A 21469-nucleotide genomic window follows, 5' to 3' on the forward strand; every position below is an offset into this window, starting at 1 on the left:
ATAAGACAGGGAATTTTTACTAGGATTAAATGTCAGGAATTGTGAAAGCCAAATAACTGAGTTTAAATGTTAAGGTGTATGTAAACCTCTGACTTTAACTGTATGTATTTGGGAAAAGTAACAAGTGGACATTCACCTTTTTGTTTTTTATTGGATATTTTTTCAAGTTTAGACGTCTACTTTGTCTTAGATCTAATATTATATGCCCACGGGGAGCAATTATGGTGCCTCTAACTGCATTTAGACAGCCTATTTAAAACAAGTTAATGTATTAGAATTTGATTATAATTATTCATTGTCTTTTTAGTTCATATCATTAGTGAATTTAATCTTGCTTATTGACAACGTATAGCATGTCCATGGCTCAGACATAATGCATTTTACAGTAGGCTTATATCAGTGCAAATGCTATGCAATTACTGTTAAAAAACATGTTCCAAATATTTAGCACATATGAGATTGGCCTACATTGTGTTATTTTGATTCTGTAAGCTATTTAACAAACTAGGCTTTAATGGACTAACATTCAAATTGGAGTTGATGACAACGCAATATATAAGACTGTTAATACACAACTTAAAGCAGCCACGTGTTTAGCCGTGGAGCACGTTCTGATTGGCCAGTGAGGAGTCAAGCCTCGACACACCTTCAACTTGCTTATTCATCAAAACCCAACCCTTTCACACTACTGCGCCCAAAAGTCTGCTTGTGTAAATAGAACAAATATTTCTGACACCACCGAACCTTTAGCGCTACCACCAGCACTTAGATGTACCATTGCACCAGGTTTGTTAAAATAGAGCCCGATGTGTGTTTGTCTTTGTGAAAGTGGCGGTCTGTGTGTGTTGCTCATGGTGAAAACTGCCCTCTGTGTGTGTGTGTGTGCCTTCTGTGGTCAGACTCAGCGGTGTTTTGGTGGAACTGCGTGGTTCCAACCAGTCTGTTAGCAGCACGCTAGCAGGGACGCTGACAGAGGTGTGCTGTGTGTACGGAAAGCCGCTCTTAGATTACCTAGAGAAAAAGCTTTCTCTTAATGCTCTGCTGCCTGCTATACACTAACTGCAGCATGCTGTGACTGATGTGTTTACTGTGCTCGTTTGGGAGGAACATGTCTTTACACGCTTGTTAATGATTGTAATTCTGGCCTTCCATGTATTGAAGCTTTAACCATCAAGTCTAGGTGTTGAGTTTCAAAATACATTACCAACATTTTTAGAGTGGATTTGTCAACTGTCAGAGGATAATTTATTTTTGACCTTGCCTGTTTAACCTAACCGTTTTAGGGGCTTGACCGTTTTCTTAACAGGACTTCTACTTTGAAAAGAGCCCCCCCTGTACCCCCCGCTGCGGCTTCTATTTCGTAACATTTCTTCTTTTCTTTCCATTCTTTTGTGTGAAAAGTGGCTTTCCAGTAAAAAGGATGAATAACGGAGAGGATATGTCTGTACTCGTTTATCATGCGGTGCCCTTTGATTAATGCTTTCATTATGCATGTGCGTGTGTGTCGGCATCATCCGCTGACTGTTTTCTCTCTGTTAAAACCAAATACCTCTGCTGTCAGCATGCAGGCCCACAGTGAAGAATCATGATAATAATAATTAACTAATAAATATGAGTTTTATGAGTCACCTCACTGCTGCGGTCACCGGCGATCGCACCCCCTTTTCACCAAGACGATAACATCTCTCCAAAGACGTCTCCTTTTCTCTCTCTCTGTTTTCTTTCTCTCTCTCTCGCTTTATCTCCCAAAGCCCAGTACAGTAACTCCTGAATCATAACTCCCTGAGTCTTTGGATTTTTCTGCTTTTCACAATCGTTTACTTTTTCCCATTGATGACATTGAGCAAGAAGTTTGTGTTAAAGTTTGTAAAAAATAAATAAACAGGTTGTAGGACTTTTTGTTGACTCATTGTTGTTCATTCACTTGTTCTCCCCCTAATTCTCTCCCACAGTTCCGTGCTGCAGGCTGGACGTGACTCTGTGAATGTGTGAGTACAGGATTGCGTAAGTCTGTTTCCTGTGTATAGCCCTGGCAGACTAATGACTGTACATGTTTGGAGAAGTGTAGGTGTGTGGTATGTTTGTGAGAGGTGTGTTTATAGAGATGCAGGTTGAGGTAAGCAGATGCAGCTTCAGTGTAATCTAAGTCAGATGAGGTCAGAGTGAGGAGGTGAGTGTATAGAGGGAACTGGGATGGACACTATTTATTTACACACTCACAGCAAAGTCCCCCTCCGCATCAAACAGATGTGCAGATGTTGAGCCTCTTGCTCTCTGTCAGACACACACGTGTGCACACGCACACAAGCACATACACATTATGAACACAGGGTTATCTCTGTGACCGTGGTACAGCTGTGGGGGGTTGTAAGTGGGGTACTGCTCCTCCCCCCATGCTAACAGACTGACAGCAACACAGCTGTGCTGAAACAAATGTCTCAACCCTAGTATTCAAACCAATGAGACACTGCTAGGTACTCCTAGAGCCTTTCCAATGTTTTATACAAAACATAAGATACCACACCCTGGCTGGAAACTATGTAACAATGGCAGTTAGGACTGACTGAATATCCATAGCGCTGACGTACCGCTGAAGTCAACAGTGCAGAATGTGTAGTCGCAAAACAACAACACACACAGCTAATAGTCTAAAAATATACTATCAGTCAAATGGTTTGGTCCCTGTCTAATAAACACTTCCTCTTCCTTGCCCTTGTTAGAGTGATGTAAAGAACCAATGATTGAGATCATCTGCATACTGAGGCAGTGACCTGAGGACCAGGGCTCTACATGGTACAATACTGACTCCCACTGGTTCACTGTAGAACTGTCTGGACGGACAAGCAGTCAACAACTGAGAGGCTCTCGCATCTACACACACACATTTTCTCACTTGGCCTCACACACTCATACACCCGCCCATACATAAATGTTTTTAAACACACTAGTTAGGTCAGAGCACACAAACCCATTTCCAAACACACACACACACTCAAAGTATTCAGATTCACAGTGAATGAAGGCACAACTCTTATTGTGAAAAAGCCCTCCCTCCATTCCTTTGTACTGCTCATACTTATTCACTGCTCCCTCTCTCCATCCTTTTTCTCCCCCCTTCTTTCTCCTCGCCCCTCCTCTCTCGCCAATCCTCTCGCGCCCTCCTCTCTCTCCCCCCTCTCTCTCCCCCTCCCGATGTGTGAGACACGGAAACTGGAATCAGATGAGCTAGTTTAACCCTTTAAACACAACACTTTTTCTCACGTTGAGAAAAATTATTTGGAAGAATGACCAGACTCTTTCATTTAAAAAATGAGGGAGATGGAGCTACTGAAGGATAGAGGAAGATGATGATAGTGAGTTGTTTTGCTCAGATTATCATTCGGTACACACTTTGGTTCACTTAGTCCAGAAAATATCTATTGCCTCAGGAAGTTCTCTCTCAGCTGGAACCAGCAGAGTAAATGAGGGGTGGGTGTTGGGGCTGTAATCCTTGGCTTTACCAGAATGGAGTGTACCAGAATTATCTGTGTGAATTTGTGTGAGTGAGTGATTCATAATCTCTCTCTGTCTGTGAGAAAAGTGCGGGAGGTTTTACATGGCCCAGGGATTTTTATTTATTTAACCTTTTAACTAGGGAAGTCAGTTAAGAACAATTGTGCGCCGCCCTATGGGGCTCCCGATCACAGCCGGTTGTGATACAGCCCGGGATCAAACCTGGGACTGTTGTGACGCCTTAGACCGCTAAGGTACCTTGTGGCTGAATAGTAACTCTCATCTGGTGAATTATGCCATAATGTCCTGCAGCCCATGTAGAAAAAACAGAAAACAGCTTCACCAATTCCCCCCAGTGTCCAAACACTTGGACGTGAACTACTTTAATACATGCTCACCCATTACATAAAGAATTTGAGGTTATTGAACTTGAAGTTCATGACATAAACTAAAAGTTTTCACATATGGATTATTGAGCATTCTAAACTGGGTGGTTCGAGCCCTGAATGCTGATTTTGCTTACAGCAGTGGTATATCAGAACGTATACCACGGGTATGTTAGAACATTTATCTTTACTGCTCTAATTACGTTGGTAACCAGTTTATACTAGCAATAAGGCACCCCAGGGTTTGTGGTATATGGCCAATATACCATGGCTAAGGGCTGTGTCCAGGCACTCGCGATGCCTTGTGCATAAGAAACAGCCCTTAGCCGTGGTATATTGGCCATATACCACACCCCCTCGTGCCTTTCTGCTTAAATAGACAAATGCCATAGAATATGGAGTTTAGTAAGTAATGATACATTACTGAATAATGTCTTCTGGGTTTGAGGGGTTGTGCTTGTTATATGTGATACAACGTGTGTTTGATAGTGTGTGTCGTGTGCCTGGCGGTCTGAGTGCAGCCACAGTGACCAGTGTGTGGCTGGCGTCGGTGACAGGGTGGAGCGTGGGGTCTGTGTTTGTGTCCTGTATACACAGTCTCCACTAAATTACAGCCACTGAACCCAGAGGTCAGGACAACACAACCTCAGAGAGAGAGTCAAATGGGGGAGGGAGAGAGAAAGAACGAAAGAAAGAAAGAGAGAATAGCTAGAAAAAAAGAGGGGAGGAGAGATGGGGAGATGGATTCAGAGAGAGAATTACAACTACCAAAGATTATTATTCCAACGCTATACAGCAAATGCTCTGGAAAATAACAGAAACCTGAAAACGCCATCCAACCTGGGACTGAGTGAGTAATGTTTAGTCTGAAGCTATATTTTATATTCAAAAGCCAAGAAGAAAAATACATTACTTTACTTTATAAGGACTGAATGCTAAATTAAGGCTGCCAAGCTTGACACAACTTCAATTAGCACTGACGTGTAAAGTGAGAGGTGTCAAAGCCCTTTAGCCCAACAATGGCAGGAGAGTGGAACAGTCTACTCCAACCAAATGGAGAGGCCTTAGAAGCTGCCTCCCGCTGTTCAGAGGTAATTAAAATACAGTACCCTGTGTATGTAAAGAATGATAAGGCAAGAAAATATTACAAAATGAAGCTCCTAATGGAAAATCAAGACACCTTTTGCTGACTATTATAAAAATGGGAACATCAGCAATCTCATCTTCCACACAAACCATCCCCTGGCATGGCACAGTGCTATATTAACCAGACCATCCCCTGGCATGGCACAGTGCTATATTAACCAGACCATCCCCTGGCATGGCACAGTGCTATATTAACCAGACCATCCCCTGGCATGGCACAGTGCTATATTAACCAGACCATCCCCTGGTATAGCACAGTGCTATATTAGCACACAACCCCTCTGTTAAGAGAGGTGGTGTTACCGAGGGGTAGAAACTCAGGATACTTGACAACGAGGACTCTGAGTCAGCTAATATAAATCTCAATAAGTCTGGAACAGTATTGGTACAGGGCAACCCCAAACAGTTTCAGCTGGACTTTCACCCAATCAAATAATTTGCCCAGCAGGAGAAGCTCTCCCTTGAGAAAGATTCCCCCACCCCGAGCGGGTCAGACCAGACCTCTTCATTATATAACCCCACAGACGAGCAACTCCAAGCGGAAAGTCAACCTCCCAGCACAGAGTACTACCCCCTCATTGAAATGAAGGATACATTTATCCAGCTGGAGGTAAGAAAGGTGGAGCTGGAACAGCAGGTGATTACACTCCAGTCAAGCACAGACCCAGACAACAGTCCAGCACAACAACATCCCCTTAACCAGACCCGGAGAGATGGAGGTGGAAAGAGACATATCTGCACTCTGGACTGTGGTGAGACAACTTCAACAATATAAAAAGCAAGAGCAGGAGAAGAACAGCACTAGAGGAGAGGATCAGACTGCTGGAGGAGAGGTTGAGGGGGATGGTGTGTGACAGAACAATCCACTAGAGAGGTGGCCACCCCTGCAGAGAAGCCAACAAAACAGCCCACCTCAGCTCCCGACAAAAGTCTCAACACCACAGCAGAACAGTCCACACCAGATCCTGACCATAGCTTCGACATCACAGCAGAACAGACAAATGAAGAACCCCAAGCCTAGGGGATCTCACCCCCTCTGAGCACCCCCCTGTCAGCCACCCTGATACCCCTCCTGACAACCACACTGACTGAGGACAAACACAAGACACAGATTGTACTCCTTATGAACTCAAATGGGAAATGTATACAAAAAAAAAACTTTTTCCCAAACACAGTGTGTCTAAACTCTGGTGTCCAAACATCCAGCGCGCCCTAGACCTTCTGTCTGAGAACCAACTAGGTTCACCTAGGCACACAATACACACAGGCACAAACGACCTGAGAACACAGCAGGAAAAGATGGCCACAGCACTGAAGGGAGTGATTTGAAAAAGCTTCTTCTACTTTCCCCAATGCTCAAAATCTCCGCCCTGCTACCATACAGCGGGTAAACACAAGTTTTTCCTGTTACTGCCTCAAAACCAAATGTTTTCCTGGCCCACCACTCCATCCTGTACTTGAACAGCCTCTATGACCAGGTTCACCTATACAAGGCAGCAGTGCCCACCTTCAAACGGACTCTAAAGGACATCGCTCTTAAACGCAGCCCCAACACTTCACAGGAGCAACAGATCAGCGAGACACTCTCCCAGACCTGCGGGACCCCCCCAGGTCAACCATGCCCACACACAATTTAGGCCCCCCTCAGATCAGACCTAAGCCCCTCCTGCCCACCCCATGGAATCGCCATACTTTAATGAAGACAGCTTCTCCATCCTGGAGGGGGAAATCAATCATTTCCAGGCCCAGGGACGTGTACTAGTCTGTGGCGACCTAAATGCCAGAACCGGACAAGAACCTGACACCCTCAGCACACAGGGGGACAAACACCTGCCTGGAGGTGACAGCATTCTCTCCCCCATTTGCCCCCCTAGGCACAACTATGACAACATAACCAACAAAAACGGGTCACAACTCCTTTAGCTCTGTCGAACGTTGGGTATGTACATAGTCAATGGTAGGCTTCGAGGGGACTCCTATGATACTTACAGCTATAGCTCATCTCTTGGCAGTAGTATTGTAGACTACTTTATCACTGACCTCAACCCAGAGTCTCTCAGAGCGTTCAGTCAGCCCACTGACACCCCTATCAGATCACAGCAAAATCACAGTCTACTTCAGCAGAGCAATACTCAATCATGAGGCATCAAAGCCAAAGGAACTGAGTAATATTAAGAAATGCTATAGATGGAAGGAATGTAGTGTGGAAACCTACCAAAAAAACAATTGGGCAACAACAAATTCAATCCCTTTTAGACAACTTCCTGGACAAAATGTTCTACTGTAATAGTGAAGATGTAAACTTGGCAGTAGAAAATCTTAACAGTATATTTGACCTCTCAGCTTCCCTATCAAATCTAAAATCTCAAATAGGAAACTGAAGAAAATGAACAACAATGACACATGGTTTGATGAAGAATGCAAAAATCTAAGAAAGAAATTGAGAAACCTGTCCAACCAAAAACATAGAGACCCGGAAAACCTGAATCTACGCCTTCACTATGGTGAATCACAAACAATACAGAAATACACTACAGAAAAAGAAGGAACAGCACGTCGGAAATCAGCTCAATGTAATTGAAGAATCCATAGACTCTAACCACTTCTGGGAAAATTGGAAAACACTAAACAAAAAACACAAAGAATTATCCATCCAAAATGGAGATGTATGGGTAAACCACTTCTCCAATCTTTTTGGCTCTATAACAAAGAACAATCAGCAAAACATATACATGATCAAATACAAATCTTAAAATCAGCTATTAAAGACAACCAGAACCCACTGGATTCTCCAATTACATTGAATGATATGAGTACCATATAAAAACCCTCCAACCCAAAAAGGCATGTGGTGTTGATGGTATCCTCAATGAAATGAGAAAATATACAGACAACAAATTCAATTTGACTATACTAAAACTCTTTAACATCATCCTTAGCTCTGGCATCTTCCCCAATATTTGGAACCAAGGACTGATCACCCCAATCCACAAAAGTGTAGACAAATTTGACCCCAATAACTACCGTGGGATATGCGTCAACAGCAACCTTAATGCAGAGGACAATCCTTTGCATTATCATTAACAGCAGACTTGTACATTTCCTCAGTGAAAACAATGTACTGAGCAAATGTCAAATTGGCTTTTTTCCAAATTATCGTACGACAGACCACGTATTCACCCTGCACAGCCTAATTAACAAACAAACCAAAACAAAGGTAAAGTCTTCTCATGCTTTGTTGATTTCAAAAAAGCCTTCGACTCAATTTGTCTGCTATACAAATTGATGGAAAGTGGTGTTGGGGGAAAACATACGACATTACAAAATCCATGTACACAAACAACAAGTGTGCGGTTAAAATCGGCAAAATCTCACACATTTATTCCCACAGGGCCGTGGGGTGAGACAGGGATGCAACTTAAGCCCCACCCTCTTCAACATACAGTTGAAGTCGGAAGTTTACAAACACCTTAGCCAAATAAATAAAAATCAGTTTTTCACAATTCCTGACATTTAATCCTACTAAGAATTCCCTGTATTAGGTCAGTTAGGATCACCACTTTTTAAGAATGTGAAATGTCAGAATAATAGTAGAGAGAATGATTTATTTCAGCTTTTATTTCTTTCATCACATTCCCAGTGGGGCAGAAGTTTACATACACTCAATTGGTATTTGGTAGCATTGCCTTTCAATTGTTTAACTTGGGTCAAACGTGTCGGGTAGCCTTCCACAACCTTCCCACAATAAGTTGGGTGAATTTTGTCCCATTCCTCCTGACAGAGCTGGTGTAACTGAGTCATGTTTCCTTGCCTCCTTGCTCGCACACATTTTTTCTGTTCTGCCCACACATTTTCTATAGGATTGAGGTCAGCGCTTTGTGATGGCCACTCCAATACCTTGACTTTGTTGTCCTTAAGCCATTTTGCCACAACTTTGGAAATATGCTTGGGGTCATTGTCCATTTGGAAGACCCATTTACGACCAAGCTTTAACTTCCTGACTGATGTCTTGAGATGTTGCTTCAATATATCCACAAAATTTTCCTTATTCATGTCGCCATCTATTTTGTGAAGTGCACCAGTCCCTCATGCAGCAAAGCATCCCCACAACATGATGCCTCCACCCCCGAGCTTCACGGTTGGGATGAGGTTCTTCGGCTTGCAAGCGTCCCCCTTTTTCCTCCAAACATTTCGATGTTCATTATGGCCAAACAGTTCTATTTTTGTTTCATCAGACCAGAGGACATTTCTCCAAAAAGTACGATCTTTGTCCCCATGTGCAGTTGCAAACCGTAGTCTGGCTTTTTTATGGCGGTTTTGGAGCAGTGGCTTCTTCCTTGCTGAGTGGCCTTTCAGGTTATGTCTATAGGACTCGTTTTACTGTGGATATTGACATTTGTGTACCTATTTCCTCCAGCATCTTCACAAGGTCCTTTGCTGTTGTTCTGGGATCGATTTGCACTTTTCGCACCAAAGTACGTTCATCTTTCAGAGACAGAATACGTCTCCTGCCTGAGCAGTATGATGGCTGTGTGGTCCAATGTTGTTTATACTTGCGTACTATTGATTGTACAGATGGACGTGGTACCTTCAGGTGTTTTGAAATTGCTCCCAAGGATGAACCAGACTTGTGGAGGTCTACAATTTATTTTCTGAGGTCTTGGCTGATTTCTTTTGATTTTCCCATGATGTCAAGCAAGGAGGCACTGAGTTTGAAGGTAGGCCTTGAAATACATCCACAGGTACACCTCCAATTGACTCAAATGATGTCAATTAGCCTATCAGAAGCTTCTAAAGCCATGACATAATTTTCTGGAATTGTCCAAGCTGTTTAAAGGCACAGTCATTTTAGTGTATGTAAACTTCTTACACACTGGAATTGTGATACAGTGAAATAATCTGTCTGTAAACAATTGTTGGAAAAATGACTTGTCATGCACAAAGTAGATGTCCCAACCGACTTGCCAAAACTATAGTTTGTTAACAAGAAATCTGTGGAGTGGTTTAATAACGAGATTTAATGACTCCAACCTAAGTGTATGTAAACCTCCGACTTCAACTGTATATATCAACGAATTGGCGTGGGCACTAGAACAGTCTGCAGCACCCGGCCTCACCCTACTAGAATCTGAAGTCAAATGTCTACTGTTTGCTGATGATCTGGTGCTTCTGTCACCAACCAAGGAGGGCCTACAGCAGCACCTAGATCTTCTGCACAAATTCTACCAGACCTGGGCCATGACAATAAATCTCAGTAAGACCACAATAACGGTGTTCCAAAAAAGGTCCAGTTGCCAGGACCACAAATATAAATTCCATCTATACACCTAGAGCACACAAAAAACTATACATACCTTGGCCTAAACATCAGCGCCACAGGTAACTTCCACAAAACTGTGAACGATCTGAGAGACAAGGCAAGAAGGGCATTCTATGCCATCAAAAGGAACTTAAAAGTCGACATACCAATTTAGGATCTGGCTAAAAATACTTGAATCAGTTATAGAACCCATTGCCCAATATGGCTGTGAGGTCTGGGGTCCGCTCACCAACCAAGAATTCACAAAATGGGACAAACACCAAATTGAGACTCTGCATGCCGAATTCTGCAAAAATATCCTCCGTGTACAATGTAGAACACCAAATAACGCATGCAAAGCAGAATTAGGCCGATACGCGCTAATTATCAAAATCCAGAAAAGAGACGTTACATTCTGCAACCACCTAAAAGGAAGCGATTCCCAAACCTTCCATAACAAAGCCATCACCTACAGAGAGATGAACCTGGAGAAGAGTCCCCTAAGCAAGCTGGTCCTGGGGCTCTGTGTACAAACACAAACAGACCCCACAGAGCCCCAGGACAGCAACAGAATTAGACCAAACCAAATCATGAGACAACAAAAGATAATTACTTGACACATTGGAAATAATTAACAAAAAAACAGAGCAAACTAGAATGCTATTTTGTATTAAACAAAGAGTACACAGTGGCAGAATACCTGACCACTGACTGACCCAAACTTAAGGAAAGCTTTGACTATGTACAGACTCATTGAGCATAGCCTTGCTATTGAGAAAGGCCGCCCTAGGCAGACCTGGCTCTCAAGAGAAGACAGGGTATGTGTACACTGCCCACAAAATTAGGTGGAAACTGAGCTGTACGTCCTAACCTCCTGCCCAATATATTACCATATTAGAGACACATATTTCCCTCAGATTACACAGATCCACAAAGAATTCGAAAACAAACCCGATTTTGATTAACTCTACTGGGTAAAATACCACAGTGTGCCATCACAGCAGCAAGATTTGTGACCTGTTGCCACAAGAAAAGGTCAACCAGTGAAGAACAAACACCATTGTAAATATAACCTGTATTTATGCTTCTTTATTTTCCCTTTTGTATTTGTATTTTTCCTTTTGCGACTATGGGATGCTGGCCTTCTAGCAGAGTTGCAAAGACAAAGCTATATCTCAGACTGGCCAATAAAAAGTAAAGATTAAGATGGGCAAAAGAACAGACACTGGACAGAGGAACTCTGCCTAGAAGGCCAGCATTCCGGAGTCGCCTCTTCACTGTTGACGTTGAGACTGGTGTTTTGCGTGTACTATTTATTGAAGCTGCCAGTTGAGGACTTATAAGGCGTCTGTTTCTCAAACTAGACACTCTAATGTACTTGTCCTCTTGCTCAGTTGTGCACCCGGTGCCTCCCACTCCTCTTTCTATTCTGGTTAGAGCCAATTTGCGCTGTTCTGTGAAGAGAGGAGTACACAGCGTTGTACCAGATCTTTAGTTTCTTGGCAATTTCTTGCATGGAATAGCATTCATTTCCCAGAACAAGAATAGACGATGATGAGTTTCAGATGAAAGTGCTTTGTTTCTGGGCATTTTGCGCCTGTAATCAAACCCACAAATGCTGATGCTCCAGATACTCAACTAGTCTAAAGAAAGCCAGTTTTATTGCTTCTTTAATCAGAACATCAGTTTTCAGCTGTGCTAACATAATTGCAAAAGGGTTTTCTAATGATCAATTATCCTTTTAAAATGATAAACTTGGATTAACTAACACAGCGTGCCATTGGAACACAGGAGTTATGGTTGCTGATAATGGGCCTCTGTACGCCTACAGTGGCAAGAAAAAGTATGTGAACCCTTTGGAATTACCTGGATTTCTGCATATATTAGTCATAAAATTAGATATGATCATCGAAGTCAAAACAACAGACAATCTGCTTAAACTGATAACACACAAATTATTTTATTTTTCTTGTCTATATTGAATACATAATTTAAACATTCACAGTGTAGGTTGGGAAAAGTATTGACTTCTCCAAAAGCTAATTGGAGTGAGGAGTACGCTAACCTAGAGTCCAATCAATGAAACGAGATACGAGATGTTGGTTAAAGCCACAACACTGTGTAGAGAAAAAAAAGCACAGCACACCAACATCATAACCTCATCCCAACTGTAAAGTATGGTGAAGGGAGCATCATGGTTTGGAGCTGCCTCGGGGCCTGGAGAGCTTGCTATCATCGACGAAAAAATGAATTCCCAAGTTTATCAAGACATTTTGCAGGAGAATGTAAGGCTATCTGTCCGCCAATTGAAGCTCAACAGAAATTGGGTGATGCAACAGGACAACGATCCAAAACACAGAAGTAAGAGGAGGAGGAGGAGGAGGAGGGAGGGAGATGGGGGAGGAGAGGAGGAGGAGGGAGGGAGAGGGACTGTGTTTAGAAGCACGAAGAAAAGAGTTGAATATAGATGCTATGGTGCATTTCCGTCATTGTTATGTCTATCTATGTATGAGTAGAGATATTCTAATGCAATTCCATTTCCCTTCTCGGCTCGCTTCTCTTATCTCCCTCTTGGTTTTATATTGTAAGCAGGCTGGCCAGATGCAAATGTGTCAGAGATAGAAAGCAATGCCCTGTTTGTGCACTACACTTTCACACTCACACTAGAACTACTGTGTATAGGTAAGCTCTATGTCCAGTTTCTCAACCATTCTTCCTCATTTCATCTACAGTATGAGTGTGTACAGTGCTAGTAGTCAGTGTTTATAGTCGTATTTCTGCTCTCCTCTAAAGACTGATATCCACACCTCTCACACTGGACAGAGTAATGGCCCTGAAAAGAGACAAAGATAAACTTTAGTTTTCCATTTCCAACACAACTGAATAGAACATTTCCATTTTCTGGTAAACAGAGATTCCGGTGAATGGGCTTGGATTCATATTCGTCATGGTTGTCTGTGTGGGTTGCAGTGTGTGTGTGTCTGTTTTTGTCCTGGTTTTGGTGGTGTTTACATGTTCAAAGCCCTGCTGCTCTCTTTGGAGTGTGGCTGCAGTTGATTATGTTTTCCTTTTCTGCTAAAAACAAATCAATAAAAAGCTAACCATGCTCACTAGAATTTAGCTCTGAGAACTTAATCGTCTCTTCATCTCAAGATTTATGCCTTATGTTGTCAGCATGTTGCCTGTCTCTCTTCCAGCTGCATATGTCTGTTGTGAATGCAAATTGTTGTGTGAGCCCGTCGTGCGTGTCCGTTTCAGTCAAATTCTAAATAGATTTTCATCCTCGTAGCCATAGCGATGGCAAGCTGTCAGTCATCCAAAGAAAAGTGACTCTCGACCAGTGTAGAGTGTCCTGCTCTGAACCTCTCCAATCTGTCCCTAAAACTTGGTTCTCCGTCCCTTCCCCCCGTCCCTTCCCCGCTGTCTCCCCCTCTCTGCTCCTGGGCCCAGAAAAAGGTTCATTGTGCAGAGCAGCAGCAGCGAGTGTTCAGGGCCTGGTTTTGGTTAGCTCAGCTCCATCTGAAACACTCACCTTCCTCTAGGGACTATATCTGGAGCTGGTTTCCTGTTCAGGCTGGCCGCGCAGCGCTGTGCTTGCCCGGGGGAGGGGTTTGGCCCCAGCCTTGTGATTGGGTGAGATGGAGGCTTTATGAACCTCAGGATGGATGGATGGATGGATGGATGAGAGAGAGAGAGAACATTTTAAGTAGTGGTATTATTTCAGTAATTGCACGCCCTAATATTACCGTTGTTACCAATGCCATGGTTATTCTGTAATTGTGTATAATGATAGCATTAGTGAATGGCGACAGGACCAGTTGATCCAGTAATGAAAGCATTAGTGCATGGTGACAGGACCAGTTGATCCAGTAATGAAAGCATTAGTGCATGGTGACAGGACCAGTTGATCCAGTAATGAAAGCATTAGTGCATGGCGACAGGACCAGTTGATCCAGTAATGATAGCATTAGTGCATGGTGACAGGACCAGTTGATCCAGTAATGATAGCATCAGAGCATGGTGACAGGACCAGTTGATCTAGTAATGATAGCATTAGTGCATGGCGACAGGACCAGTTGATCCAGTAATGATAGCATCAGAGCATGGTGACAGGACCAGTTGATCTAGTAATGATAGCATCAGAGCATGGTGACAGGACCAGTTGATCCAGTAATGATAGCATTAGTGCATGGTGACAGGACCAGTTGATCCAGTAATGATAGCATCAGAGCATGGTGACAGGACCAGTTGATCTAGTAATGATAGCATCAGAGCATGGTGACAGGACCAGTTGATCAAGTAATGATAGCATTAGTGCATGGTGACAGGACCAGTTGATCCAGTAATGATAGCATCAGAGCATGGTGACAGGACCAGTTGATCTAGTAATGATAGCATCAGAGCATGGCGACAGGACCAGTAGATCCAGTAATGAAAGCATTAGTGCATGGTGACAGGACCAGTTGATCCAGTAATGAAAGCATTAGTGCATGGCGACAGGACCAGTTGATCCAGTAATGAAAGCATTAGTGCATGGCGACAGGACCAGTTGATCCAGTAATGAAAGCATTAGTGCATGGTGACAGGACCAGTTGATCCAGTAATGGTGTGTAATAATAACGTTAGCGTTTAGCCAGCAGGCTACATCTTCCTGTTAGGCTATTACTGCAGTTTATTTGTTTATTTAACCTTTATTTAACTAGGCAAGTCAGTTAAAGAACAAATTCTTATTTTCAATGACGGCCTAGGAACAGTGGGTTAAACTGCCTTGTTCAGGGGCAGAACGACAGATTTGTACCTTGTCGGCTCGGGGAGTCGATCTTGCAACCTTTCAGTTACTAGTCCCACGCTCTAACCACTAGGCTACCTGCCACACTGTTTTCTCTGTATATATCAAGGATGTTGCTCTTGCTGCTGGTGATTCGCTGATCCACTACTATGCAGACAACACCAACCAGGTCCAGTCTGGTTTGGGGCTGCTATCACGACAGCCACTAAAATAAGTCTATTTTTACAGACTGGACCTAAAACTTTACCTGGATTTGGCAGCATACTTTTAGAGCCTGTCATGTGGAGACTTTTATCGTGACAGGCAGGCTGAGGAGAAGGGCTCCGTCAGAGGGGAGGGGGAGGTACAGGGGCATGGATGTCTGGCTCTAGTTTAGGGATGTCACTCTGGTATGACCAGTTAACGGTCTGTCAGAATTACACAATACCTTGGCTTTGCGCTGTTGGAGTCATTGTCTGTCAGCCATTGTATGGCCTTGGTTTCATGCATGTTAACATCAGAAGCCTCCCCATAAGTTTGTTTTACTCACTGCTTTAGCACCCTCCACCAACCCTGATGTCCTTGCCGTGTCTGAATCCTGGCTTAGGAAGGCCACCAAACATTCTGAGATTTCCATACCCAACTACAACATTTTCCATCAAGATAGAACTGCCAAAGAGGGAGGAGTTGCAATCTACTGCAGAGATAGCCTGCAAAGTTATGTCATACTTTCCAGGTCTATGCCCAAACAATTCGAGTTTCTAATTTTTTTAATGAATCTCTCTAGAAATAAGTCTCTCGCTGTTGCCGCCTGTAGCTCCCAGCTGTGCCCTGGACACCATATGTGAATTGATTGCCCCCCCATCTATCTTCAGAGTTTGTTCTGTTAGTTGACCTAAACTGGGATATGCTTAACACCCCAGCAGTCCTACAATCTAGGCTAGATGCCCTCAATCTCACAAAATTATCAAGGAACCCACCAGGTAGCAACCCTAAATCCGTAAACATGGGCACCCTCATAGATACTATCCTGACCACGCCTTTCTAATCAACCTGGCCCGGGGTATCCTGGAAGGATATTGACCTCATTCCGTCAGTCGAGGATGCCTGGTCGTTCTTTAAAAGTAATTTCCTCACCATCTTAAATAAGCATGCCCCTTTCAAAAAATGTAGAACTAAGAACAGATATAGCCTTTGGTTCACTCCAGACCTGACTTCCCTCGACCAGCACAAAAACATCCTGTGGCGGACTGCACTAGCATCGAATAGTCCCCGCGATATGCAACTTTTCAGGGAAGTTAGGAACCAATACACACAGCCAGTCAGGAAAGCAAAGGCTAGCTTTTTCAAACAGAAATTTGCATCCTGTAGCTCTAACTCCAAAAAGTTTTGGGACACTGTAAAGTCCATGGAGAATAAGAGCACCTCCTCCCAGCTGCCCACTGCACGGGGGCTAGGTAACACTGTCATCACCGATAAATCCACGATAATCAAGAATTTCAATAAGCTCTACGGCTGGCCATGCTTTCCTCCTGGCTACCCCAACCCCGGCCAACAGCTCCGCACCCCCCGCAGCTACTAGCCCAAGCCTCCCCAGCTTCTCCTTCACCCAAATCCAGATAGCAGATGTTCTGAAAGAGCTGCAAAACCTGGACCCGTACAAATCAGCTGGGCTAGACAATCTGGACCCTCTCTTTCTAAAATTATCTGCCGCCATTGTTGCAACCCCTATTACCAGTCTGTTCAACCGCTCTTTCGTATAGTCCGAGGATAGATAATAATAAGGTATTTGAGGTAGATATGTACATGAAGGCAGGGTAAAGTGACTAGACATCAGGATAGATAATAATAAGGTATTTGAGGTAGAAATGTACATGAAGGCAGGGTAAAGTGACTAGACATCAGGATAGATAATAATAATAAGGTATTTGAGGTAGATATGTACATGAAGGCAGGGTAAAGTGACTAGACATCAGGATAGATAATAATAAGGTATTTGAGGTAGATATGTACATGAAGGCAGGGTAAAGTGACTAGACATCAGGATAGATAATAATAATGTATTTGAGGTAGATATGTACATGAAGGCAGGGTAAAGTGACTAGACAACAGGATAGATAATAATAAGGTATTTGAGGTAGATATGTACATGAAGGCAGGGTAAGATAATAATAGATAATAATAAGAGTAAAGTAAGGAACAGAGTAGCAGGAGCAAATTATGATTGTAAAAGTGTGTGTGTTTGTGTTGTCGGTATATGAATGTGTATGGGTTGTGTGTGTGTGTAGTCTAGTGAGTGTGCTTAGGGTTAGTGCAAGAGAGTCAGTCCAGATAGTTTGGGTACCATTAATTCACTATTTAGCTGTCTCATGGCTTGGTGATAGAAGCTGTCTCGGAGCCTGTTAGTCCGAAACCCGGTACCGTTTGCCAGACGGTAGCGGAGTGAATAGTCTATGGCTTGGGTGGATGGAGTCTTTGGCAATTTTTCCAGCCATCCTCTGACACCGCCTGATATAATTGTCCTGGATGGCAGGGTGCTCGGCCCCAGTGGTGAACTGGGCTGTCCACACTACCCTCTGAGGCGCTTTGCGATCAAGTGCGACGCATTTGCCATACCAAGTAGTGATGCAGCCAGTCAAGATGCTCTCGATGGTGCAGCTGTAGAACCTTTTGAGGATCTGAGGGCCCATGACAAATCTATTCAGCCTCCTGAGGGGGAAGAAGCGCTGCCAATGCCCTCTTCCTGACTGTGCAGGTGTGTGTGAACCATGTTAAGTTCTTAGTGAGTTGACGCCAAGGAACTTGAAGTTCACGACCCGCTCCACAACAGCCCCGGTGATGTGGATGGGGGCGTCCTTTCTGACCTCTTTCCTATAGGCTGTTTCCTTGCCGTCGGTGATCAGGCCTACTACCGTTGTCTTCAGAAAACTTGATGATGGTGTTGGAGTCGTGCATGGCCATTCAGTCGTGGTTGAACAGGGAGTACAGGAGGGGACTAAGCTGCTGTGAGAGTGGTACTGTACCTCTGTAGTGTTAATCATAGTGCAGTGATTGAGTGCCAAGCATTGTGGAGTGTGTGTTGGTGTGTGTCGTGTGGGAGAAAGCTGCAGTCAATCTTAAAGCTCCATATGTATACCTCTATTTCCTGTCCTGGCGCCACAGCAACCAGCTTGACAGCAGCTTTTATATGTCTCCTGAAGGGACTGAGATTTACACACACACACACACACACACACACACACACACACACACACACACACACACACACACACACACACAAAGGATAAAGAAAGAACTATAGAGTGAGTGGGGAGATGGAGGGGAAATAAAGTGAAAGTGGGATAAAAAAAAGAAGTACACTGAACAAAAATATAAACACAACATGTAAAGTGTTGATCCCATGTTTCATGAGCTGAAATAAAAGATCCCAGAAATGTTTCATACGCACAAAAGCTTTTTCTCTCAAATGTGGGGCACAAATTGGTTTACAGTACATCCATGTTACTGAGCATTTCTCCTTCGCCAAGATAATCCATCCACCTGAAAGATGTGGCATATCAAGAAGCTGACTGATTAAACAGCATAATTACACAGGTGCACCTTGTGCTGGGGAAAATAAAAGGCCACTCTAAAATGTGCAGTTTTGTCACACAACCCAATGCCACAGATGTCTCAAGTTTTAAAGGATCGTGCAATTGGGATGCTGACTGCAGGAATGTCCACCAGAGCTGTTACCAGATAATTTAATGTTAATTTCTCTACTATATGCCACCTCTAACATCATTTTAAGAGAATTTGGCAGTACATCCAACCTGCCTCACAACCACAGACCACATGTAACCACGCCAGCACAGGACCGCCACATCCGGCTTCTTCACTTGCGGGATTGTCTGAAACCAGCCACCTGGACAGCTCATGAAACTGAGGAGTATTTCTGTCTGTAGTAAAGGCCTTTTGTGGGGAAAAACTCATTCTGATTGGCTGGGCCTGGCTCCCCAGTGGGTGGGCCTGCCTCCCAAATGGGTGGGCCTATGCCCGCCCAGGCCCACCCATTGCTGCGCCCCTGCCCACTCATGTGAGATCCATAGATTAGGGCCGAATGAATTTATTTAAATTGACTGATTTCCTTATATGAGCTGTAACTCAGTAAAACTGTTGAAATTGTTACATTTGGCGTTTTTATATTTTTGTTCAGTATAAAAGGTCCAGTGAAAACCAAAAGTAGAGAGAGAGTGTGCATTTGCAGCGCGATGGAGGTGAAAGTAAGAGTAATTATGAAGGCTAGAGGAAGCGGTGAGACAGAAGTGGGAGGTAGAACAACAAACAGGATGGGTAAATAGGAAAGATAGATACACACACACACACACAGAAACTTGGTATTTTTTAACCTTCCACAGATCCCATGACTACAGGTCAGGGTGAATCACATGTAGAGCTGTCTTATTACCATGGCAAGGAGTTTTTCCTGGTCAGATCACATGGGAAACTCCAGGGGGCCATAGAACCCATTCCCCTACCCTTCACCTGCTTCAATATCCAGGCCAAGTCATTCTCAGCCTCCTGTGTTGCTCCTGACTCCCTCTCAGTACAGATGAGTTCCTGGACATGTGTGGACTGACAGCAGTACGATATCAATGGTTTCTCTGCTGAGAGTACAGAGTGATGACAGAGAAAGGGTATTTACTCTGCTCGTCTTACCATGAAACCCTGAAACCTCTCTACTCTACTTTCTACTCTCTACTCTCTCCTCTCTGCTTTCTACTCTCTCCTCCACTCTCGACTTTCTCCTCTCTACTCTCTCCTCACTCTACTCTCTACTTTCTCTACTCTCTACTCACAATGGAGAAAAGAAGGGAAAGAGCCCAAACATTGTTTGGCAAATAGTTTTGAGTGCAGCTTGGAGAAGTATTTGATTTCACAATGTTTAAGGAGAAAAATGTGTTCTGTGATTTGGTTTGTGTGTTTGAATACCCCTTGGGGGCGGTGGTTGGCTGGGGCTGAGGCCTAGCTGGAAGAGAACAGGAGACTCAGAGCTCTGACACACTACAGTCATGCATCATGTACTTTTTTTAAAATATGTTTTTTATTTAACTAGGCAAGTCTGTTAAGAACAAATTCTTATTTACAATGACGGCCTACTCCGGCCAAACCTGGACGACGCTGGGCCAATTGTGCGCCTCCCTATGAGAATCTCAATCATGGCCGGTTGTGATACAGGCTGGATTCAAACCAGGGTGTCTGTAGTGATGCCTCTAGCACTGAGATGCAGTGCCTTAGACCGCTGCGCCACTCGGGAGCCCTGTACTTGCCCTGGATAGATATCAAGCACGTTTAGACTCTAGTTCTCACCTGTAACGCTGCTAGAGGGTAGTGCCAACTGTGATGGTCATTGGATCATTGGGCCCTTGGGCCCTTGAGACCAGGGCCCGTATACACAACGGGTCTGAGAGTGGGAGTGCTGATCTAGCAGCATTTTTGCTTTTTTTCTCATAATGAATAAGATTATATGGACAGATCAGCACTCATACTCTCAGAAGCTTTGTGGATAAGGAGCCATGTCTGAATTCACACACATGCACACTCTCAAAGGCAGTTAGTGCAGTCCTGGTGCTGACTCCCCTCTCCTTGGCCTAGAGGAAGTTTGTGATGGGTTGGACACCGGATCCCCTCAGTGGACCAGACCAGGCCCCAGGGCTCAGAGCTCAGCGATAGGAGCTGGGTAGAGAGAGAGCCTGTTTGTCTTGATGGGAGGAACATTGAGGTCTTAACACTCATTAAATTGTCATCTATCCACAGAGGCATCCGACTGCAGCTTCTCTCACTCCTTCACGTTCTTTCCTTCTCTCTCTCTCTCTCCTCCCTCTCATTCTCACTCTTTTCTACGCACACCCCTGGTTAATAGGGGTATGAGCTCATTCTGACTGTTAGGCTGTATATTGTGCTGTATGAAAATCATGTGGGCCAGGACAGGCAGAACCAGCATGGGAGCAAACTCACTCACAGCAACACCGAGAAACAGGTCACTGCTCCTAAACAGTACAAAAACACACGCTCTGTGTGTGTATGCATGCCAATGAACAGGTCAATGATTTCTTATACACAGTTGCATCATAAAATGAATGCACAATGAAGAAAAGTAAAACAAATATTTCCATAAAACTGGATTACTCAGTCATAAAATAAGCAAATGCCAAAATATGCCGATCTACACATTCATTGACTTTGTGTTGGTATTGTAATTCTTCAAAATTTTCCATAGCAGTGCTACCACACCTGGATTGTACAATATTTTCACATTATTCTTTAACACATTTTTCAAGCTCTGTCAAGTTGGATGTTGATCATTGCTAGACAGCCATTTTCAAGTCTTGCCATAGA

At 43.7% G+C, this 21469-nt stretch overlaps 1 protein-coding gene across 1 annotated transcript in view; it reads left to right on the forward strand.

Annotated features, from left to right (window-relative positions):
• The window catches only part of LOC129869628 (sec1 family domain-containing protein 2-like), a 196470-nt gene that overhangs the window by 91572 nt on the left and 83429 nt on the right, over nucleotides 1–21469 (forward strand). The gene's annotated exons all lie outside the window — the stretch shown is intronic.

The sequence above is a fragment of the Salvelinus fontinalis genome, chromosome 14 (genome assembly GCF_029448725.1).
Source record: "Salvelinus fontinalis isolate EN_2023a chromosome 14, ASM2944872v1, whole genome shotgun sequence".
NCBI lineage: Eukaryota > Metazoa > Chordata > Actinopteri > Salmoniformes > Salmonidae > Salvelinus > Salvelinus fontinalis.